Raw genomic sequence first — 25,762 nt, forward strand, 5'->3', positions numbered from 1 at the left:
GCTCTCTGGGTGACTTGTGTGAAGTGAACAAAAGAGCTAGGGCATAGGTAACATAGATGCACACAGTGAAACAGGAAGATATGGTCTGCTTCTCTTGGTGTGATTTTAGACAAGATACTTGTTTTCTCCAGACAATGCCTTTCCTGACCCTTGAGATTATAGCCCTCATTACTTACATACCTTGTTCCGGTTGAGATGATTCTTGACACCATAGGTCCATGGGAACCCAGCCATTTGTTGAATGGCGGTGACTGAGACGTTCAAGCTCATTTATAATTTTAAACTCTTAGCAAGCCAAAAAAAAAAAAAACCAAAAAACTCCTTTTCCTTTTATCTCAAAGAGTGAGAAAATTTATGGAATTGGCTGATATTCCAGCAGTCTGTAGGCTTCAGTGTTGTATTTCATTATGAACAATGGAGTAAAAGTGATATTAAAAACAGTCTTTAATACTGGACCCAAGCTCCCAACTCCACAAGCTTACCTACATCTTGTTAAGTTTATAAAATATTTGTGTTTATCACTGGAAAAAATCCCCAAATGTTTTACATAATAACATCTCATTTAAATTCAGTGCTTGACCTTAGCAGAAGGACAAATTATAAAATTTCCATCAGTTTTCCAGATACTAAAGGAATACACTGTAGTGCTAACTAAAAAAAAAAAAAATCATGGACATCTTTTAAAACTGCTTCAAATGCATTTTTGCCTTATTGGACAGACTGTTGAATACAAGTTATTCCTTCCTTAACAACCCATCATTATTCTTATGTTCATAATTATCATAATGGACCATAAAAGAGCATGGTTTTCTTCTACCTGTATTGCTGATTATCAGCTCTGTTTTTCTTCCTATGTATGCTTTTGTAGCTAGTTTTCTATATTTAGGAAAGGTCAGATGAGCAAGTTGTTAGAATGGTATGTAAATTAAGAGTTAATAGGGTATGAATTGATTTATAATAGGAACTTTAGAATGCTTCTCATTATCTGTTAGAACTTTGCTATTTACTTTTTGATTTTCCAAAGTCATGTTCTTGGTATGTGAAGTTTGCATTGTATATGCATATGCATATATTTCAATGTATATATATGTACATACAAGTGCGTGTGTGCTTATGTGTGTGCCTGTGTATTGGGATCCAACATGACATATGGTCATTTTATTAACAAACAGACCTTGACCAAACCCTGATAGTACTCCATTATAACTGTGTGACCTTGGGCAAGTTTCTTGTTCTCAACCTCACTTTCCTCAATGTTTAAATGGGAATAGCAATATTTATAGCACCTAGGACAATATTGGAGACATGGTGTTGTAAAAATATTAATTCCTTTTCTGCTGTTCTTTATAAGAATAGATGGTCTAGTCTTTTCATCATGTATCTATTATCAAAGTCAGTGTTACTAAAAATATTGAACTTGTTTGCTAGTATAATTAGCAAACAACTAGTATAATTAGTGGCACAGTGATTTCTTTAATTCAGTAATTTTCTGCCAGTTTGTTTGGAAAGCTTTATCCAAGAATTGTAAATACATGGTGTATATGCCACCTTTTTTCTCCCATAATTGATACTGATTCTCTTTCCACTGAACCTCAAAGTTGTTCTCAACACAGTGCCAGCTTATACAACCAATCCACCAGAACTGGCACATAGGATGAAACCTAAATCCTTGATTTAGTCACTAGATTGATGATTTCCAAAATCATAATTTTCACTGGTTAAAAAAAGCAGGTGAATTGAAAAGTAGACAGAAGAACTTCCCCTAATGTGTTAGTGGGTGGTGACTAGAGAAAACTCAGGTCCTGTTTTGGAAGAGAAATACTTAAAACAGCAGAGAGAGGATGTGAAGGTCTGAACATTTCTCATTACTCCAGTCAGCGTCCTCAGGCACAATGCCAAGAAAGTAAGCTTGCTCAGCCCTGACGCTGGTAGCAAGTCCATCAACTATTCTTATCAGCCCTTCATCTGAAAGGTAGTCCTGTTTTCATATTCATCTCACACCTTAGATGTTTTTTTGTTTTATTGGGGGAGGGGATTCTCTTATTGAAGAGATAATATTTTTCATCTTTCAATCCAATCTAGTGAGCATGTATAAAAAACACCTACTGTGTGTCAATTAATTCTGTATCCTTGAGGCTATCTCAGCACTGGAGGTGCTAAAATGCAGGTGGAGATGTGTACCTGCGGACACATCGACCATGTCGACTTTGATATTTCCGTGAGAGAGGAAGAGCAGTCATCCTTCCCAGAATTTATTATCTTGTCTTTTTACCCTGTTCCTACTATCAAACTAATTACTGCTAGAAATATTGAACTTATTTGCTTTATAATTAAAAATGGTGAAGTGATTTATTTACTTTCTGCCAGTTTATTTGTTTGCACTGCTTACAAGAATTGTAAAGTACAAGGTATATATGCCACCTTTTTTTTTTTTTTTTTTTGTCTCTTTTTTGAGTTAGTAGCCATCTAGATGGTTGACTTCCTAACGAGAGTGAATGGAAAAGGCTCTCTTAGATGTTACAAAATGTTTGCTGACTTACACCATCTTCATGAGCACTGCCCCCTTTAAAGCGTCAGTCAGCTGCAGAACCTAAGCAGACTCTCTTGAATCTGCAGTGTGCCCTTGTAGAAATGAATTCTGTAGCTCCTTCTTTTGGACTGATCTTCAAATTTATTTGGAAAGCCTGTTATTGCCAGGGAGTGAACTAAGCACTGAGATACAGAAGAAAACGAGATCTCTGACTGCCTGAGTAGCTCACAGACCAGGGAGGGGCCCAACATGTAAATGAGTAATTAGCATAAAATGGAGTCACCAAGAGGCCATGGTTTCTGAATTGACACTGGATGGATGATCTGACACTCATCAGGTAGAGATAGAAATGGGATAAGGGCATTCCAGGGGAAGGGATTTCAGAAGGAGACAGCAAGTCAGTAAGCATCAAGAGCAATTTATAAAGTAACAGGGTCATGAATTATCTGTTGTGCTAGTACTTGTGGGATCAGAGGAGGGAAGATAACAGGAAGGAGTCAAAATGGAATTGGAACTGAGGTTCAAGTCATGAGACATGTTGAAGTTCAAGTCAGAGCATTTTCATTTTAACCGTAGGTAAGGAAGCCGCTCCAAAAATCACTCTGGGAACAGCATGATATTAATGGTGAGCATTTGAGCGTATCTATATCACTTCAGCTAAATGATGTTAAGCTGGTTCTTCTATCATCTCCATTTTACAGGTTATAAAACTAAACCTTAATTTAGAAAGATTCAGTTCAGTTCAGTTGCTCAGTTTTGTCTCTTTGTGACTCCATGGACTGCAGTATTCCAGGCCTCCCTGTCCATCACCAACTCCCGGAGCTTACTCAAACTCATGTCCATCGAGTCAGTGATGCCATCCAACCATGTCATCCTCTGTTCTCCCCTTCTCCTCCTGCCTTCAAACTTTCCCACCATCAGGGTCTTTTCCAATGAGTCAGTTCTTTGCATCAGTTGACCAAAGTATTGGAGCTTCTGCATCAGTCCTTCAAATTAATATTCAGGGTTGATTTCCTTTAGGATTGGCTGGTTGGATCTCCTTGCTAGTCTAAGGAACTCTCAAGAGTCTTCTCCAACACTGCAGTTCAAAAGCATCAGTTCTTTGGTGCTCAGCTTTCTTTATGGTCCAACTCTCACATTCATACATGACTACTGGAAAAACCATAACTTTGACTCTATGGACCTAGTTAGTAAAGTAATGTCTCTGCTTTTTAATATGCTGTCTAGGTTTGCCATAGTTTTCTTCCAAGGAGCAAGCATCTTAGAAAGTGAAAGTGAAAGTCGTTCAGTCATGTCCAACTCTTTGCAACCCTATGGACTATACAGTCTGTGGAATTCTCTAGGCCAGAATACTGGAGTGGGTACCCTATCCCTTCTCCAGGGGATCTTCCCAACCCAGGGATCAAACCCAGGTCTCCCGCACTGCAGGTGGATTCTTTACCAGAAGAGCCACAAAGGAAGCCCAAGAATACTGGAATGGGTAGCCTATCCCTTCTCCAGGGGATCTTCCCCACCCAGGAATCAAACCGGGGTCTCCTGCATTGCAGGCGGATTCTTAACCAACTGAGCTATTTATTAGGTAATTGTTTTAGGTTATAAAACTAGTGAATGTCATATCCAGGATATGAAAAATTTTGTTTGTGGGCTCTGAACCTATGAAATGGGAGAAGACTAGAAACAAGATGTTTTAAATGGGAATTTTGTTCAGTCACCAAGTCGTGATTTACTCTTTACAACTCCATGGATTGCAGCATGCCAAGCTTCTCTGTCCTTGACTATCTCCCAGAGTTTGTTCAAATTCATGGCCACTGAGTCTGTGATGCCATTCAACCATCTCATTCTCCATACACCCTTCTCCTTCTGCCTTCAGTCTTTCCCAGTATCAGGGTCATTTCCAGTGAGTCATCTCTTTGCATCAGGTGGCTGAAATATTGGTGCTTCAGCTTCAGCATCAGTCTTTCCAGTGAATATTCAGCATTGATTTCCTTTAAGATTGACGGGTTTGATCTCCTTGGAGTCCAAGGGACTCTCAAGAGTCTTCTCTAGCACTAATTGCAGTATAGTATTTCAAGCAGAAGATGAGACAGCTGAACACCAGTGCAGTGGTGATGTGATGAGATAAAGGCTCTGGTGTGGTATATTTCAAGGGTGGATACTCCTCTGCCATTCTAGAAAGCCTAAGGAATCATATTCCCATTATTTTAAATTCACTCCTGTTTAAACTTTAAAGCCCTGTCTGACCAACTTTGACCATCTTTTTCGCTATTTGGAAATAGAACATTCAAGGATAAAAATTCATTAAAGAAAGTAAAAAATATTAGAGTTAAATTCTAATGCAGAGTACCAAAATGTTCCGAGCAATCTCAATGTCACTGAAATGATCTATGGTCTGTTAAGTACAGTAATTGTCTCAGTTTTTTTCATTCAGTGGCCACTTACTGAGAACCCACTTTATTTCAAGCCCTGTGTAAGGTTATGGGGATGTAGTTATGGGATATAATTTAGCAAGGGCCAAATGGAGAATCTTATGCCTCAGGATGTAAGCTCTCCACATTCCTTGGAAAATAATAGTAAAGCAGCAGTTCTTACTGAAGAGTGTAGGTGTGATGTTTTTGTTAAAATATTAAAAAAAAAATCATTCTCATAGTACCTTCATTCACAACTCATATGTCAGGCAATGTTATTACTAGAAGAAAGGTCCCCATGATGTATTTTACACATTTATCAAAGAACAGATTGTAGCAAAAGACTCTGTTTCTGTGACAATAGCTTTGATTAACACCTATCAAAATAGAACCATCATTTGCTCACTTGAGCACTTGTTAAATAACCCAATCTGCTACTGAATTAGAAGCCAGATGCCTCCATCTCCACACGTGCTGAGAGGACAGTTGACACCTCCCTCTCACACCCCCAGTCATTTATGGCCCTTGCCTACAGGATGTCACAGTCCTGTTCCAGCTCAAGGTTCTAAGATTCTATACAGTTCAGTGCTTTGTTTTTTCCCGAAATGGCCTGTTGTCTTTCAACTGTGTTGTTGGTCCATGAATCAAGTCAAAGATCCTGTAATGGTACCTACCAGACTGGTACCCATTAGAAGTGATACCATACTCTGGTAAGCCTTCATCACCCAGGCTAAGTGCTATGTAATCTGCAAAGCAGAGTGAGCATTTGGATCAGCAGATCATGTAGATGGAAAGGACTAACATCACAGAATCTTGTATAAGGGGTGCTCGGTCTGTGACTAGCTGCACAGCTAGAACTTGATATTCATTTTTAGAAGAGCCTTCATTATTAGGATCAGCTTTATTATACTTGGCTTAGATCTGCTTGTAATTTTCATTCTGATTTTGCTCTCTGAAGTCAGAGTTAAGTTCATCACAGCCCTCTCCCATCTGCATCAGGTCTTCTTTTTCCTCAGTTAAGCAGCTAGAGTTCCTGCTGTTCTGCAAGTGACATGAGGTCCAGAGCCCCTCATTATCCTGAATACTTTCTTCTTTATATGCTCTAATACTTCATTGTTCCTCATTAAAATGTGGTACCAGGAACTGAATTTAGCACAGCATCCTAAAGGAAATCTGACCTGTAAAAATTATAGGGCATTGATTCCTTACTGTTCTGTTTCTGAAATCTAAACTCCCCTTTGTTTTTATCTGACAGCCACATTGACAGCTTCTCATACAGAACACGCTTGCTTCAGGGCCTTTGCACTTGCTATCCCCGCTGTTAGGAAAGCTCTTTCCTCCCATAACTCATGTGGCTCTCTCCTCACTTCATTCTGTTTAGGTATCTCCACCTCAGCCACCCCAATGGAAACAAGGTTCCCCTTTCACTCTTTTGCCCCTAACATGGCTTTATTTTTATCATATAGTTATCATAACCTGATACATAATTATTTTATGTATGAACTGTCTGTCTCCTTCACAAAATGTATGCTTTGCATCAGAGGACTGTTTTGTTCTCTGCTGCATCCTTCAGTACATGAAATACAGAAAGTACTCAGTTAATATTTGTTGACTAAATGAAAATTGGGCATATGATCAACTACACTTTCTAAAACCTTGTCTCATGAAATGCTATCAGATTAAGTCTTCATTCATTTTTCACTTGGCAAGTAACTTGCTTTTCTCATTAAGAAATAGTTCATATTTATTACATATATTTAGAGACTATAGATCAGCAAAATAAAATCTACTCAAATTCTCTAGTATCCACACACCATTTTAATATATAATTTTCTAGACTTTTCAGTCATATGTATATACATTACTAAAATCAGATAGTTGTTTAGATATTTTAACCTGAATTATTTTTACTGTATATTTTGCCTTATCAGAAATATTTTAAAATAAGTATGTACAATATTTTACTATGGAGGTATATAATAATTTAACACAATTTACTTAGCCAGTCATCAATTATTAGAGATGTAGATTATTTCCAATTTATTGTAAAGTTAATAGTACCACATAAACAGTATTGTAGCTAAATTTATGGGACATTCATAATTACTCCTGTAACAAGAAGAACTTTTGACCTCAAAGTATAAAATACACAGTTCTGCTGTTAAGTTACTGTAAATAGAAACATTTAAAATTTCAATGCCTAGAAATTATTTTTTTACAGGTAGGCAGAAGGCATTCATATTACACGTGAACCACATACCACTCATATAGTCAAAGTATAACTGACATAGTGTTTCTGAATAATGATTTAATTATACCTATCAAGCAAGGAAAACAACAATACATTATCACTTCTTTCTTTTATCTGTCAAATGTTTAGTTTTTTTCCCTTGGCCTGAAGGAAAGATTAAAAACATTTTTAGAAAGTTTTGTTTCTTCTGTCCCTTTGAAATCATTGATATATTTTGAATCCTGAATCTGTATGCAACATAGGAGCTACTTCTCTTAATTTTGCACAATTGATGTATAAATCTGTGTCTTCATTTACAATAAATCATAAAGCTTTGAACCAGATAGACAAAAACCAAAATAATGTGAACTATTAGATGTATTGTTAAAGGTTTCATTGCTTTTTATTTTGTTTTAATGAAGATTGATGGGAAGAAATGAAGCGACTTTTAGTAGAGAACTGCAAATAAAATAAAATAAAATAAAATGAAGAGTGTGTAGAGGAATTTAAAACAAAGTGAAGTGTTAAGAAAGGCTAAATAGCTAACAATGATCTATTCCAATGAAGAGTAGTTCCACGTATGGCTTGGTGTTCAAGCCCTTTCCTGATATTTCTAAAACATGCCTTTGCCTGCCCAAGGAAGGACTTCTATAAGGCAAATACTCATCCGTATCTTCACTAAGGATAGAAGATGATGCTGGAAGTTCAAAGTTTTGGTAAGAAAGTACTCCTTAAGAGCACAGAAGTTCGAATACTGGGATATTCTACTAGTGAAGATTATGTAATTCTTAAATTACCTTGAATTAAATTGGTTTATTGTAACAGAACCTATATATAACCATCTTGACAATGGGCAACATTGGCTAAAATTATATCCAGTATAAATAAATACAGGATTCCATGGTGGGTGAAAGAGAAGTTTCTGAAAAGCAGTGTATTTGGAAAAGCCAAGGAGATAGTTATTAACTAAATACATATTTTTATTTTTCAATACTGATGCAAAAACATACCAGTAATATTCCTGGAAAGTTATGTGTATGGAATAAAAAATATATTCCTTTCCTCTCTGCTGGGATTTAATTAAGGGATGCGTGAGTTTAACTAGATCACACAGTCATTGTTAATCAGGAGTTTATGAGACTGGAGGATTGTTGGTCTAATGAGAAGAGATAGAAAAGTAATTTATCAGGTCCTCTGGGATGCAAAAGGATTGTTTTAAAGTTGTCTCAGTCTTATAGCTGCAGTTGTGACTATTTATGCACTAAGCAGAGCCTCCTCTTCCTCATCCTTATCTCTCTCCTGGGCATCATAAGGATAATTAAAATGTGCCCATTACTTTCTAGTAGCCCTGGAAAACTCCTATGTGGGAGTCAAGTCAGTTAATATTTATTATTCCCATTTTACAGTTGAGGAACTAGAGGATGAGGTGAGATCAAGTGACTTGATCACGGTACATAGCTAGTTAGAGCACTTCCCAAATTCTAGCTCATGGCTTTCCTTCCTATAGCATTCTACCTCTAGACAGATTCAGGGTCACCATCATCTGACTCTTTCCACATGGTTGGTTTTCTAAGGGATGAACGTGGAGGTTCAGATTCCGTGATCAAAAAATCATGGAATAAACGTATTGAAAAAAGAAAAACAAGATCAAGGGTAGGCAATTTTATAAGAATTGAAAATAGGTGGTCTGAGAACCAGATGTATTTCCATATTTGACACCTTCATTTGAAGGTGGTGTTTTGAAGTATTATTTGGTAGATACTTGGTTGCAACATAGGCAGATTAGCACCTGTGGGGTAATACTTACCCTTTGCTTGTGTTCCTTGTGTTGTTCATGTGGCTATTTGATGTTGTAACTCTGAATTTAAATTAAGGAATTCAGTAAAATTGCATTTTAGAAAGTGGATCAAGAAGATCCTTTCAGAAGAAGTATCCTTTCAGATAGGCTGGTTTTTGTGATGGTTGGTTAGGTGATCTGGAAGTAACTGAATGGAACGGAAACCAGCTCCTGAGTAAGGAAGCTCTGGATGTGCACAGAGGGACTGAAACCTCCTCCTGAGCCTGCACAGAGCAGTTGCTGTGCTGGAGCGAGGTCAGCATGGTGTTGGATGCTCCCACTTCCCTCGAGACATCAGAGCTGTTGTTGCAACATGATATGTTCTCTGAAAACTGGCTCTGGGAGGAAAAACTGTCATCCTGATTATGTCATAGAAATTGGGGACTGTGCTGATGACCAAGGCCAGTAATGAACACTCAGTAACATTCAGTGAAGCACTGGATTTGATCATGTTTTCATCACAGCTTTGGTTATTCTTTGGTTACTTGAGATGAACCTTCACCTAATTCTAGGAAACATGGGGAATAAATGTATCCATTTTGGCTAAGGGAAAAAGAAAGCCTTCCTGCTATTAATTACCTGAGTTTTCTAGACTCTGTTTCAACATATTGTAAAGCAGTTTCATAGATATTTTGCAAAAATAGTAATTGGATTCACTACGATCAACCAAATTTGCATTGATCTCCAGACTTTACATTGGACATTATCCTCTTCTAAGTCATGGATATGTTCTATCCCTCCTAATCACTTAATTTCCCTTACAGTTCTTCAAAATATTTGGCTAAGCCCAGTTAGGTCATAGGTGGAGGTTCGTGACATTGTACAGGAGACAGGGATCAAGACCATCCCCATGGAAAAGAAATGCAAAAAAGCAAAATGGCTGTCTGAGGAGGCCTTACAAATAGCTGTGAAAAGAAGAGAAACAAAAAGCAAAGGAGAAAAGGAAAGATATAAGCATCTGAAGGCAGAGTTCCAAAGAATAGCAAGGAGACATAAGAAAGCCTTCCTCAGCGATCAGTGCAAAGAAATAGAGGAAAACAACAGAATGAGAAAGATTAGAGATCTCTTCAAGAAAATTAGAGATACCAAGGAAACATTTCATGCAAAGATGGGCTCGATAAAGGACAGAAATGGTATGGACCTAACAGAAGCAGAAGATATTAGGAAGAGGTGGCAAGAATACACTGAAGAACTGTACAAAAAAGATCTTCACAACGAAGATAATCACGATGGTGTGATCACTCACTTAGAGCCAGACATCCTGGAATGTGAAGTCAAGTGGGCCTTAGAAAGCATCACTACGAACAAAGCTAGTGGAGGTGATGGAATTCCAGTTGAGCTATTCCAAATCCTGAAAGATGATGCTGTGAAAGTGCTGCACTCAATATGCCAGCAACTTTGGAAAACTCAGCAGTGGCCACAAGACTGGAAAAGGTTAGTTTTCATTCCAATCCCAAAGAAAGGCAATGCCAAAGAATGCTCAAACTACAGCCCAATTACACTCATCTCACACACTAGTGAAGTAATGCTCCAAATTCTCCAAGCCAGGCTTCAGCAATACGTGAACCATGAATTTCCAGATGTTCAAGCTGGTTTTAGAAAAGGCAGAAGAACCAGAGACCAAATTGCCAACATCCAAATTGCCAACATCCGCTGGATCATCCAAAAAGCAAGAGAGTTCCAGAAAAACATCTATTTCTGCTTTGTTGACTATGCCAAAGCCTTTGACTGTGTGGATCACAATAAACTGTGGAAAATTCTTTAAGAGATGGGAATACCAGACCACCAGACCTGGCTCTTGAGAAACCTATATGCAGGTCAGGAAGCAACAGTTAGAACTGGACATGGAACAACAGACTGGTTCCAAATAGGAAAAGGAGTACGTCAAGGCTGTATATTGTCACCCTGCTTATTTAACTGCTCTGCAGAGTACATCATGAGAGACGCTGGGCTGGAAGAAGCACAAGCTGGAATCAAGATTGCCAGGAGAAATATCAATCACCTCAGATATGCAGATGACACCATCCTTATGGCAGAAAGTTAAGAGGAACTAAAAAGCCTCTTGATGAAAGTGAAAGAGGAGAGTGAAAAAGTTGGCTTAAAGCTCAACATTCAGAAAACGATCATGGCATCTGGTCCCATCACTTCCTGGGAAATAGATGGGGAACAGTGGAAACAGTGTCAGACTTTATTTTTGTGAGCTCCAAAATCACTGCAGATGGTGACTGCAGCCATGAAATTAAAAGACGCTTACTCATTGGAAGGAAAGTTATGACCAACCTAGATAGCATATTCAAAAGCAGAGCTATTATTTTGCCAACAAAGTCCATCTAGTCAAGGCTATGGTTTTTCCAGTGGTCATGTATGGATGTGAGAGTTGGACTGTGAAGAAAGCTGAGTGCCGAAGAATTGATGCTTTTGAACTGTGGTGTTGGAGAAGACTTTTTTTTTTTTTTTTTTTTTTTGGAGAAGACTCTTGAGAGTCCCTTGGACTGCAAGGAGATCCAACCAGTCCATTCTAAAGGAGATCAGTCCTGGGTGTTCTTTGGAAAGACTGATGCTGAAGCTGAAACTCCAATACTTTGGCCACCTGATGCGAAGAGTTGAATTTATAGTTACCAGGCAGGAAGGGTGGCAGGGGTGGGATAGATTGGGAGTATGGGATTGGCATGTACACACTTCTATATTTAAAATAAAATGCCTTTTCATGAAAAGGAAAAAATGTGGTGGTTTACATACATTGACTCCCTCAGTCCTCTGAGCAATTCCATCCCTAGTTTATTACTATTGTCCCTGTTTTATAGGAAGCTGAAGCATAGGGAGATGAGGTGAGGTAGCCAAGGCAGTAAGTGCCAAGACTGTACCGCCAGTAAGTGACCAGGCTGGGGTTTGAAGTTGCACTGTCTGTCTCCTCAGCTTCTCATCTTGGCCATTGTGCTATTATTTTTCCCTTGGGGAACAGGACAAGTCATCCACACATTTTTGCTCAGTGTCTTTGCTCAGGATTTCTTCTTCCTAAAAGTCCTCCTCAGAGTCTTTGCCTGCCAAGGTTAAATTCAATTATCACCTCCTTTGTAAAGCCTTACCTAATTCCTCCTTGCTTCACTGTTCTTTTGTCTCCCCTTAGTCATGACATTTATCACTTGGTGTTATTGTCACTAGATACTCATCTGTCTCATCTGAAGTATATCCACTCCTTGAGAAAGGACATATTGTAATTTTTAAATATTTTTGTATTTGTGGTGACTGGAGAAGACATGGTACCCAGTAAGGACTCTTATTGTATTGGACATGTATGAATGAAGAAATTTGGAGATTCTTGTACATAAGTAAGAGTAGATTTTAAGTTTCTTTTAATCCTATATTATTTAGTGTCAATCTCTGGTCTGATAGGTAGTATTTTTATTGGATATTCACTAGATACTTTATGTACAGATACTTTATATCTGGGTCCCTGTTCATTTTAAAGCATTGTTGGAATGAGAGACTGGATAATCTTGACTTAGATAAATCTAAGAAACTCTCTGATAGTTCAGTTAGTAAAGAATCCACTTGTAAATGGAGACCCCAGTTTGATTCCTGGGATGGGAAAATCTCCTGGAGAAGAGATAGGCTACCCACTCCAGTATTCTTGGGCTTTCCTTGTTGCTCAGCTGGTAAAGAATTCCCCTGCAAAGCGGGAGACTTGGATTCAATTCCCGGGTTGGGAAGATCCCCTGGAAAAGGGAAAGGCTACCCACTCCAGTATTCTGGCCTACAGAATTCCATGGACTGTATAGTCCATGGGGTCACAAAGAGTCAGACACGACTGAGTGACTTTCACTTTCACTTTGATCTTGAGCCTGTTTCTGAATCTTAATTAGCTACATTTCTCAATGAATCAGCAGTGGCCCATGGGTTATTAAATGGTAAAATAAATGGTTTGGTATAGCTCCTTTAGGAATGTGACCGAGTGTCTACATTTCTCATATTTCATTTGACAACATTATATTCCAGTAATTGCTTAATCTGAAATAATGACATTATGTGCAAATTATGTGCAACTCCATCCATTGATGTTTCTCTGAACACTTAGGCTATTAGGCTTCTTTTAATTATTTTCTCTGCACCAGAGTCCTCACTGTTTTCTCTGCTACTGCCCTGGGTATTCATGACTGAACAAATCAATTATTAAAATGGAAGCATGCTCCTTTTGTGCATTGCCTGGATGTCTTAACAATCTCATTATTTGATGAGTGACTTGTAGAAATATTTAGCTCATCCTGTTTGACAGATATCACATGCTCAACATGAATAATGGAAGTACTCTCTGGTACTGAGAGGACTGTGTTCTCAATGGTTTTACTCTGATTGTAGTACTGCCAGGGGTGAAAAGGTTCTGTTTTAATCAAAGCTGTGTTTTGGCTCAAAAGTGTTATTTGACCTTGATAACCAGTTCCACAGAATACGTTTACGAGGTTAAAAAAAAATGAAAAGAAAAAGAAAGATTCACATCAGGTCAAGGTTAATTGTAGTTGATATTTGCCTAACAATTCGTCTGGTATCATTCTTCTAGCTTATGATACAATAAATGAACCATTTGGTGGAGGAAAGGTCAATGCTGTATTCAGTTTCCTTCTGCAGGTGAGCTTCCAACTGGGGACTTAATTTAAAGAGGATTTTAATAAAGAGAGGTACTTTATAAACTTCTAGGTCAACATAGCACATTGAAGGAATTACTCCTGCCTGTGGCATTCACTTATGTTCTAAAAAGAAAACTTCAGACATGGGCTCAATGACCATGTTGAGAGGCTTGGGCTTCCTATGAATTCTTGACTTCTGAATTGTGTCTTTATAATCTGCATTTCCAAAAGCCTCTCAAGCACGGGCATCTCTCAGGGTTCTCACGATACTCTGCAGCAAGTACAGTCATTGTGTGCCTCATACCTTGTTTGAATGGCCTTTTTCTTGTACACCCTACTGGAAGGACTTTGGGGACAGATATTGTATCCTGCTAACACTGTATTTGTAGCACCTAACACAGTCCCTGGGCTATTGTAGTCATTAGAAAGGGGCTACTGAATTGCTTTGTTATTGATTACTAGTACACTGCTTAGTTGCTCAGTCATGTCTGGCTCTTTACAACTCCATGGACTGTAGACTGCCAGGCTCCTCTGTCCATGGGGATTCTTCAGGCAAGAATACTGGAGTGGGTTGCCATGCCCTTTCCAAGGGATCTTCCCAACCCAGGGATTGAACCCAGGTCTCCCGCATTGCAGGTGGATACTTTACCACCTGAGCCCCAAGGAAGCCCTTTGGTTAATAATAATGAAGCAGATCTTATTGACTCAATCATTTCCACAAAATATAAGAATGCCAGCTCATTTCAAATGTAAACCCATTGTTTCCTGGGATGACCTGGAGGTATTGTATTTAAGCTCCTAATCCTTTTATTTTTCTTCTCCATATCTCACCATGACTCAGCTGATGTCCAAGTCAACAGCATGTTTTCAATTCCCTGCAAAGTCACAAACCTTCTAAGTAGTAATGTAGGCCTGTGTTTCTGAGGCTATTCACAGTGCTTAAGACTTGCCACATCTCTTTGGAAGTAGAGAGAGCATCTCTTTGCTCCACTTTGCCATCCTGCAATTGAAGATAAACCAAAACATCTCACATCTTTCACAAAGTATCATCACATCTCACAAAATTCCCCCAAACAACAGCTCTTCATCCACCTGAAGTTCTTATCCCTATCCTTGTTGGATATGTGTTCATGGTGCTGGGCTGGATCCTAATGTCTGGTTCCAATCCTAGGTTCTGTTTTCTGTTACTGTTCTGACCTCACCCCATGCATCAGCTTAAATATGTCTCTTTTTCTTCAGCCTAAACTAAAATTTTATTTCCTTCTTTGCAACTTTCATTCACACTGTCATTTGTTTACCAGGTAGCTATTAGATGAATATTATCTACCAAGAACTATAATAAATTCTGGGCATGAATTGAAGAACAAAATGAATGAAATTTATATCTCCATGGAGTTTGTAGTGCCATTCAGTTGGATGCCCAGATATGTGTTAATCCCACTTAAGATCTAATTTGGATCCAGATGCTAGGTTCTGAAGCATGACACATGTTCCTGTCTTTCTTGCTAGACCTTAGCACCCAGAAAACCTCTTCCCTATGTTTTGCTTAATTAGGACAAGGCATAGATGATGCAATTTGAGGATTTGTGAACACATTAGGAAGAGACAGAGTGAGAAAGAATGAAGCTTAGTAGGAGGACCTTATTTTAGGCAAACGAGATAAGAAAAAATGAATGTGTCGGGAGATAAGAAAGACACTATTTGATTTTCTGATTAGCAATAATGGTCTCCTGAAAATACCTAAGCAATATGGGAAATAGAGGTAGTCTCAAACCAGCACCAAGGAGACAGTGAGGGAGTGGTATTTGGGAAAAAAACAATAACTGAAAGGACTGGACTTCAGCGATCAACTCCGAGGTAAAATCAGTCTCTGTGGAATGACTGGTTAAATCTGTCCAAGATCTTACATAGCTGGATGAGCTGTCTGAGGAAGAAGATAAACCTAATAGAATGAATTTTAATTTTCTGCAAGCAAAGCCTAAATTCCTGAAATATTTTGTTAAAAAAAAGCCCAGTACTTGAAAGCAAGGTGACCTTTTTGCCAACTGCCCCAGTCAGCTATGGAGAGACGCCATTTTTGAAGAGTGACTCATCAGGGAGAAAGGTGATAAATAGCTATAAACAATAAATAGAAGAGATGCTCACATGAGAGCTGGCAGTGTTCCCCAGGAACTGAAGTAGGAGATCCAAGAGGAGGAACTTCTTTTAAAATGTCCTGTTATAACTGCTAACATTTTCCTCTCTTGAAAGCCTGTTGCTCATATGGGGAGATGGAAAGATCAATCAACTAAAATGCAGGAGACAAACCTCAATGACACCAAGGGTTGAATATTTCCTACAGTTGACTCTTGGAAGCTGCTCAGCTCACTGAACACTCTAAAAAGTAGGCCATGGCCCAAGGCTGTGAGCCATCAGTCAAACTTCTTAATGGCCATGTCATTGAAGGGAAGCATTATGTGGAACTCAGTGCCAAGAATATTCTTTATGCAAATAAAATATATAATCAAGGATAGTCACTTATCGGAAAGATCTCAGGATAATATTCGCCCCAGATAAATTTTTTTGGTGCTGTTAAGATACTTTAAAACAGTGTTTTGGTCTAACATTAATCTTTAAGTTTTTCATTTTTGAAGAATAAAAACATTATAGAGTAGAGTGCCTTAACAGATCAGGTACTAGAGAGAATATAACACAAATAAATCTTGGGACCCCACATGACTCAATGCATATAATTACAGTAAAGCAACAAATCTCAACTACCTAATGGTAATAGAAACTTTTCACTGACTTAGCTAAACATATTAAGATGCCAACAAAGCAGTTTTATTCTTTCTCCCATTGTTCTTTCGTATTTGTTCTATGGGCTGTTATCTTTCTTTCCCTGTCCAGGAATGAAAACTTAGACACATTCCAGAGCTTTTTATCCTCTTTAGTTCAAAGAATGACCTTGTTTCAGTAAATAAAATATTAGTCATCCATATATTAATCAAAACTCTCATCTAGTAACACACATAGAGGTACTCACCTCCCACCAGCTTGTACTGCTTCAGGTCTAGAAACCTTACTGTGGAGGAGACATGCAGTTGGCTTCCTCATCTCTGTTTATATCCTTGCCTTCTCAGTAGCTGGGTTCAGGGAGAGAGGGGAGGAGGAGAGAAGCATCACAGCCTTTTGTGGCTGGATGGTCACCATCTGTCATTAGCTTTTCTGCATTCCTGGGAGACTAGAATTGACTCATTCTTTCAGCACCTGTTCTGTGCTTCTCAGAGAATCTTCCTGTGGCATAATAAAAAATAAATATATGGATGTCCCAGGTGGCTCAGATGATAAATACTCTGCCTGCAATGCAGAAGATTCAGGTTTAATCCCTGGATTGGGAAGATCCCCTGGAGGAGGAAATGGAAAACCACTTCAGTATTCTTACGTGGGAAAATCCCATGGACAGAAGAATCTGGCAGGCTACAGCCCATGGGGTCTCAAAGAGTCAGATATGACATAGTAAATAAACCACGTCTTCCCAGTTTCTGACACACATCTCCTGAAACCCTTGTAATCTCTGACATAATGAGTATCCTGTGTATGCTAATATGATGATATGTTGGGGACCCATAGATAGCTTTAGATTGGGACTGGTTGTCAGACAGTCCAAATTGTAATTAGAGACTTGGAATTTTTAGCTCTGAGATTGAGTTCAGGACCATTGGTCAATGAGTCAGTCGGTCATGTTTACTAATGACACCTTTGTACAACTGCCTGAGCAACAGAGTTCAGAGAACTTACAGGTTCATGAGAACAGTCTCTTCCATTGGACTCTTTCTGAGTTGTGTTCTTTATAATGAAAAGGTGGTAGTAAGTAAAGTGCTTTCCTGAGTACTGTGTCATTCTAGTGAATGATTAAACCTGAGGAGGGTTGTAGGAACCTTTGAATTTGTAGTCGGCTGGGCACGTATGTGGGCAGCACACCTCATTTATGTTGACATCTGAAGTGGGAGCAGTTTTCGGGGGACTGAGACTTTAAAAGTGTGGAGTCTGACACACTTGCTTGTGCAGTCTTGCTCAGTCCAGGACAGGGCCACGCGTGGAATGAGATGAAGATAGGCTGTGGACAAGTACTGGCCTACTCTTGCCTCTTGTGCTCTCTGTTCTGGGATAGAGCTTCCAGGAGCCAAGAATTCTAATTATAACCTGGCCATCCTGGTTTAGACTTGTCAAATTAGGAAAGTATGATATGTTTTATTTATTTGTTTTTTGGCTTGATTTATACTCCGGTGGGGCTTCCCAGGTGGTACTAGTGCTAAAGAAGCCGCCTGCCAATGTAGCAGATGTAAGACATGCAGTTCTATCCCTGGGTCAGGAAGATCCCATGGAAAAGGGCATTAAAACTGACTCCAGTATTCTTGTGTAGAGAATCCCATGGACAGAGGAGCCTGGAGGGCTATGGTCCATAGCGTCACAAAGAGTCGGACAGGACTGAAGCGACTTTGCACACATATTCTAATACTTTGGCCACCTGATGTGAAGAGCCAACTCAATGGAAAAGACACTGATGCTGGGAAAGATTGAGAGCATGAGAAAAGGAGGGCAACAGAGGATGAGAAAGTTGGATGGCGTCACTGACTCAATGGACTTGAGTTTGAGCAAACTATGGGAGTTAGTAAAGGACAGGGAAGCCTGGCATGCTATAGTTCATGGTGTCGCAGAGTCGGACATGACTTAGTGACTGAACAACAACAACAAATACATTTTAAATTGAGACCATGGGCTTTCCATGTGACTATCACCCTAGGGGCACACAAGTTTGGGATGAGCCTGGCAGTGAATTCTGTTTTCTTATTTAGTTTGGCCTTAAAGGCTCTTCTGTGAAAAAGCCTTACAGAAACTAGACACCAATTTCACAAAGCTATTTTCCCTTGCTCCTTTTTTTTTAATATAAATAGATTATAGCAGGCATCACTTTATAGCCTTTTATTCTGTAGCACCTTATTTAATAACATCACCTCATATGGCATATGATATATTTATTTATTATGTTTATTTTTTATTGCTTGTTTTTCTCTCCCCTGTTCACTGTCCCATATTATCCCTATTTCCATTAGAATCTGACTTCTGTGAGGATGTCCCAAGAATCAGAACAGTGCTTGGAGCCTAGTAGGCACAAAACAAATATTTATGGAATAAAGGAATATGTATACACATATATATGAACAGAAATAAAGTAAAATGAATGTTAGGTACTTACTCTTTAACTGATAAGATTTGGTGATTTTCATTTATCAACTGTAATTTTACATATTTTATAATTTTCTATAGTAAATCCATCTAGTGTAATAATAAAGTAATAGGGTGAGTATGTTAAATTACAATGAATCTTCCTTATCTTTAAACACTTACATTTCTTGAGTAATGAATATTGTTATGTACATGTAGTAGCAGATGATAAAATGAACCTGTGATTCTAACAGCTTCAGTTGTGAATGGTTGGGTGCTTCTCACAGTTCTCCCCAGGGCCTTTGTAGCTGATGCCATCAGGAGTGTTTCCCACATGAGACAGGTATTTGTGTCCTGCTCACTACCTCCCTTTTACTTTTGTGTTTGTACCTTAGTTGCAGCTACTCTGGCTGGTTTTTCCTTGTATGCCAGCCACGAGCACATATACTACAGAACACACCTGTTTTGTGCTCAGAGCATAGGCAGAGGTAATAATCAAACCAAACCAAATCAAATTTCTTGTCAAATACTTAATCTGTGCTCAGTTCACACTATGAAAAGATGGTTCTCTTTTCAGAGTATACAAGCCAATTGAGGTGTCAGTTTTTTAAAAGTTGTCTTAAAAGGGTGATAGAGTGGACAACTGCATATAATATACTTAAAAATAACCGTGTCTTTGGTGATATGAAAGCACCTAAATGAATATATTACTCTTAGTTAAAAAGCTGTGATTCTTTGTGTGCATTGGGGGTGGGCAAAGTCATGATCTTGTTTATTTTTGAATGTCAAGTACTGGGCTCTTTTGAAATACCCTAATTTTTGGTGCTGTTTGAAATAAACAAGCATAGATCCAAGTCCAGGCCATCTGTCTGAGATGTCACCTGTTTTTTGACCATCATAAGCTAGTAGGTATTTACAGCCAGCACAACAATTATTTCACTTTAACTATGGTGTTATATGCAGCTTCTCTGGTAGCTCAGATGGTGAAGAATATGCTTTCAATGCAGGAAATCTGGGTTCAATTCTTGGGTTGGGAAGATCTCCTGGGGAAGGAAATGATAACCCACTCCGGTATTCTTGCCTGGAGAATCCTATGGACAGAGGAGTCTGGAAGGCTACAGTCCCTGGGGTTGCAGAGTCGGACACAATTGAGTGACTGACAACAATGATATATAGAGGTGAAACCAAATTTACATTGTTTTTGTCTTAGAAATATATTGCAGACACACCATTATTATTTAAACTCTTCTACATTTTTTTATCCATTGCTGTTTCAAGAAACAAACATATGTTTCCATATGATTTCTAGGATATTTCCTAGTAAGCGGGTGAAAACTTTTGTTTCAGAAATCTCAGTTCCAGTCTTAATGGAAACATGTAATTCAAACTGAATTGAAAACCAAAGCTCTAGCATTTCACTCATGTGAGGATATTATTCAACCTCATGTCATTGTAGAAAAGTTATGAGATTAAAAAGTTTGTAAGCCTAGCCCACAAATCACCTCCTTTATGAAACTGACTGTTGTACATGTAGTTCTTATCTCATGTGAAAGAAGCATGTCTTTTTAAAAAACTCTGTAATGTGACCAGATCTTTAGTAGATGCTCCATGTAGAGTAAAAAGAAAACAGATCAATTTCCATTCTCCAAGAATGTGCAGAGTCACTTATGTGCAGAGTCACTAAACACACACATACAAATACATATATTTTTCTATTACAGAGTGGATGAGAGTGATGAAAAGACTGGCAGGTGGCATAATTAAAGTATTGACCCCTCTAAGGAGGAGTCTTGGGGCGGCTGGAGGAGGTGGGCCTGGTGGAGTCACATTTGAGGCTGATGGAACCACATTCAAGGCTGAGGCCCTGAGTTCTTGAGGCCTACACTGCTTGGCTGGTTTGAAATTTTGAGAGAAGTTCAGTGTGGCTGCTGCATCCAAGAGAGTAGTTTGGATTTTGTGGGGTGGATCTTTTCAGAACATTCCAGGGGTAAATCTGTCAAATGCTGTGTGGAGAAACACTGGGGTAGAGAATTGAGCTGTGTTTTCCTTGGGCGTGTGCTGATTGCATTGCTATAACTGCATGTCAGCTGTTTTGTCATGGTTCATATAGCAGGAATAGGGGTGGCTGGCGGTTGATTCAGATCTTTGCAAATGTGTTCTGTGATTCAGTCACACTGATGAATGTTTTTTCAGTGCCTGTTATGTGCTTGGTGCTGCTGACGCCCAAATAATGATATTAATATTAACAATAACAATGATGGCCAACAATTATACAGTTTTACTGTGTACTCTAATAAGTCATTGATATTTGTGTAGTTTTACTAGGTGCTAGAAATAGTTCTTAGTATTACATTTTATTTTTTCTATATTCTCTTTCTCTCTCTTTTCTTTTCCTGCTGCACATGTTGTGGGATATTAGTTCCCCAACCAGGCACTGAATCAGGACCCATGGCAGTGACAGCGCTGAGTCCCAAGCATTGGACCGCCATGGAATTCATAAAATTACATTTATTAACTCTTCTGATCTTATATCAAACTTATGAGGCAAGTACTCTTTTTATTCCCTTTTACAGATGAAGAAAATGAGACAGAGAGTTTAAGTAATTTCCCCAAGTTCACACACCTTAGAAAGCAGCAGAGCTGAATCTGAACTCACGTGTTCTCTTTCCTGTGGCCAGGCTTTTATCTGCTATACTGTGTTGCACTGCGATTTATATTTCCAGCGCTAGAGAGTGGAAGACACCAACAAAACTGACTACACGTAAAGAAGAGTAAAGTGCCATTAATTCTGATTTTGGCAAGGTGGAGGGTTGGCAGGAGGCTTGGGGTGATAGGAGAGGAATCTGATAATGTTGTTCAGTCACTGTCATGTCCGAGTCTTTGCAACCTCATAGCCTGCAGCACACCAGGCTTTCCTGTCCTTCACTGTGTCTCAGTATTTGCTCAAACTCATGTCTGTTGGGTCACTGATGCCATCCAACCATCTCATCCTCTGTCTCCCCCTTCTCCTCCTGCCCTTAATTGATAATACTTGTTCTATATAAATTACAGTTAGCTCCCAATTAAAGGGAATTTAAGAAGTGGGCTCAACTGAGGACTAGGACGTGTTCTAAATCAAGGTCAGACCTTGTGGTCAGGGTCAGACAGCCCTACTGTGCTACATGGACACTGTAGCATGCCTACCACAAGGTGTACACAGAGTAAGGGGTGTTGGATAATTGGCAGGAGCCAAGACTTCCCCTTCCTTGATAAGTAGTTGGGTAACAACCTTGGCGCTTAGTCCTGCATGCTGATTGCTGCTGATGACCAGTGATGAGCAAATATATGCCAGCATCTGTGCTGAGGCCTGGTATCAATTATTAACAATATCTTCAGCATCCGCTATAATGATCCCCACAACCAGCTTCCACATAGCAGTTTATACAGTATTGAAACAAGTTTCCCATATATTATATCATTTTAATGCCTAAAAATGGATTTATTTTGCCCTCATTTTTGTAAAAACTATTTTGCTTTTGCCAGAAATAATGTATGTTTACAGTTTAAAAAATGGTACTATTAAGTTTATAATGAAAAATAAGTGTCTTCACTCCCTCCTTCCAATTTCCACCTCTATAGAAGTAATTAGTTTTAACTTATTTTTAGCTGTTGCTTTTGGCACATAGCCTCATATATCTAAGTAATCTGCTTACATTGCTATTTCTTTATTTTTCCATTTTAAATATTATCCACTGACTTCTTATAGCAGAAGATGAGCATTTAACTTTTTAACCCTCTCCTTCCTCCCTTCTTCCACATTCTCACGTGTACACTTCCATCCTCCCTAGACTGCCAATTCAGTTAAATGATACCTTTTGGCTATATCAATATTTTTATTTTATTACTATGAAATTTAAATATAATTCACAAAATTTTAATTTATTATACCATGCATATTGTTATGTATCACTTCTTTTCTTGTACAATTCTGCTTGCAGGAATTTTTACTTTTAATTTTCTCTGAATCTATCACTCATTAATTTCTGAACTTTTGAACAAACTTGAAAATTGTTGTTAATACGTTCATACTTATTGAGCAGTAAATCTTTTTTTATACCCTGGAGGGACTCATTCCTGCAACCTCTTATCCTCTTTTTAGACTATCAATTGGCTGATATTGTAGACTTACTGCATCTGGGATCCTACTGTTCTCTCCTAAGAACTCCCTCTCTTCTGAGTTGGCTCCTTGGGTTTTTAAATCTCACTTTCTGATTTATACTTCTGTTAAGGGCTTCCCTGTTGGCTCAGATGGTAAAGAATCTGTCTGCAATGCAGGAGACCCAGGTTTCATCCCTGGGTTAGGAAGCTCTACTCTAGTATTCTTGCCTGGAAAAGTCCATGGACAGAGGAGCCTGACAGGCTACAGTCCAAGGAGTCACAAAGAGTCAGACATGTCTGAGCAACTTTCACTTTGTAACTTTTTTTGTGGCAGCACATTCTTCAGTAGCTTCCCAAGAAGGACTGCAGGAAATATTTTTGAGGTATTGTTTATTAGTCTAGGTAAGCTATTATGGTTTCTCCACTTCAGGACTGTTGACACAGTGAGACCAGATCCTTCGTTGTTGAGGGAAGCTGTCCTGTGTGTTGTAGAATGCTGAGTATCATCCCTGGGCTCTACAAATTGGATGTCAGTACTGTTTCAGCTGTGGTAAACAAAAGTATTTCAAGACATTGCTAAATGTCCCCTCAGGAGCAATGTCAACTCTAGCTGAGAACCACCAGGCTTTGTAAGCTTTTTAACACCCACATCTCAGCTGCTTAACCAAAGAAATATGTTTTTCTTGCTCATGGTACATGTGTGATGGAGGTGGACACAGTACTCTGTTCCTCATATTTACTTATATAGTTGTTCCAGAACCCAAGGTGACAGACATGCTCCCATCTCTTATTGGTATAATAGTTATATTCTAAAATCAGTGTTGCTGAAGTGTTGGAGAATGGGGGTGGTTTTCACTATCAGTTTAGAATTGAAAGACTTCTCTTCTCATAGTTTATTGGTCAGAATTAGTTACAAGTGCATTTTTAATTTCAAGGAAAAAACATAAAAATAGCATCTATCACATCTTAAAATTCTGAGAATGTCTTCATTTTACCCTTACCTAATTAATACTTTGATTTGGTTTATAATTCTTCACAAGAAAGCAATTTTGTATAAATATCATGAAGAAATACCATCAGAAAGTTGCAGAAGTAGAAAGTAGTAGAAACTGAGAATGAGCCAGTTGCATGATTTCAAATCAGAGGCAATGCTTTGTGTTCATGGCACCCATCTTATCCTCCTGGGCACACAAATGAACTACATTTGCCAGCTTCCTTCCATTAGATTTGTCTCTGTGGCAGTTTTGGCCAGTGGAATGAAGCAGAAGTGATTTATGCCTGGACTGTAAAAATGCTGTGTGGGCAATTCTCTGTTATTCACTTTCTTTACTCATGGTGAACCCTGAAGCCATGAGTTGAATGGTGGCATCATAAAATGGGAAGAGCTTGATTCTCCAAATGATGTTACAAAGAAGAATCTGCTCCAACATCACCGGATAGAGGATGAATAAATGATTAACTTTTATAGTGTAAGCCATTGAGGTGTTGAAGTTAATTGTTCTACCAGCTAATGTTATTTCCCCTAATAGAGAAATGGATCCTAGAAGTAGGATACTGCCATAACAAAAATTTGAAATAAATATGGTAGCAAGCTGTTTTTTGGAATTGTTCATGTAATAAGTTGGAAGATAGACAATATACCTCCTATGCCAGCAGTTGTAGGAAAAGTGATTGAAAAGAACTTCTGTATTAGTGTATAAGTTACTGGAGATGAGAATTTGCAGTTTGCCAGCAGGAATGAAAGGATATAAGAAGAGACTAGACATGAAATCTTGGAGGATTAGAAAAACCAAGTGCTTCTCTACCACACAGAGCCAAATACATGAGTTAGAGAAACACTTTGAGCAGTTAAATTACATGAAGATCCATTTGAGGCAAATAATAGGTTGAAGATGTGTTTTAGCCTGATAGCCTCAAGGCAGAAGCCATTCTATTAAGGGAGAAGCAGGGAGTGACAAGTCAAGAGACTTGAGAGCTAGGTCTAGAAAAGAGCTTTTGGATTAAAACTCTCAACAAATTAGTCATAGAAGGAAGTAACTCAACATAATAAAGGTCATGTCCACAGCTAACATCATACTGAACTATGAAAAGCTAACATCATACTGAAATATGAAATGCTTTTCCTCTAAGATCAGGAATAAAAGAAGGATGCCCACTCATCACTCCTATTCAATATAGTACTGGAAGTCTTAGTCACAGCAGTTGAGCAAGAAAAAGAAAAGGCATCTAAATTGGAAAAGAAGAAATAAAATTGTCTCTATTTGCAGATTACATACATAGAAAACTGTGAAGACTGCATACTCACACAAAATCATTAGAATTAATGAACAAATTCAGTAAAGTTATAGGGTGCATTAACATATAAAAATCAGTTGCATTTCTGTAACACTAATACCAGACCACCTGACCTGCCTCTTGAGGAACCTATATGCAGGTCAGGAAGCAACAGTTAGAACTGAACATGGAACAACAGACTAGTTCCAAATAGGAAAAGGAGTACATCAAGGCTGTATATTGTCACCCTGCTTATTTAACTGCTATGCAGAGTACATCATGAGAAATGCTGGGCTGGAAGAAGCACAAGCTGGAATCAAGATTGCTGGGAGAAATATCAATCACCTCAGATATGCAGATGACACCACCCTTATGGCAGAAAGTGAAGAGGAACTCAAAAGCCTCTCGATGAAAGTGAAAGAGGAGAGTGAAAAAGTTGGCTTAAAGCTCAACATTCAGAAAACGAAGATCATGGCATCTGGTCCCATCACATCATGGGAAATGGATGGGGAAACAGTG

The 25,762-nt window shown here is 38.6% G+C and overlaps 2 long non-coding RNA genes across 4 annotated transcripts in view; one reads left to right on the top strand and one right to left on the bottom strand.

Annotated features, from left to right (window-relative positions):
* LOC123334463 overlaps window positions 1-16,935 on the bottom strand; it is a 60,368-nt gene extending 43,433 nt beyond the window's left edge. For both annotated transcript variants that reach the window (XR_006552337.1, XR_006552336.1), the window contains exon 1: window positions 16,650-16,935. This is a non-coding gene — a long non-coding RNA (uncharacterized LOC123334463). The remainder of the gene's footprint in view (window positions 1-16,649) is intronic.
* LOC123334459 overlaps window positions 1-25,762 on the top strand; it is a 244,352-nt gene that overhangs the window by 155,681 nt on the left and 62,909 nt on the right. The gene's annotated exons all lie outside the window — the stretch shown is intronic.

The sequence above is a fragment of the Bubalus bubalis genome, chromosome 7, assembly GCF_019923935.1.
Source record: "Bubalus bubalis isolate 160015118507 breed Murrah chromosome 7, NDDB_SH_1, whole genome shotgun sequence".
In the NCBI taxonomy this organism is placed as follows: Eukaryota; Metazoa; Chordata; class Mammalia; order Artiodactyla; family Bovidae; genus Bubalus; species Bubalus bubalis.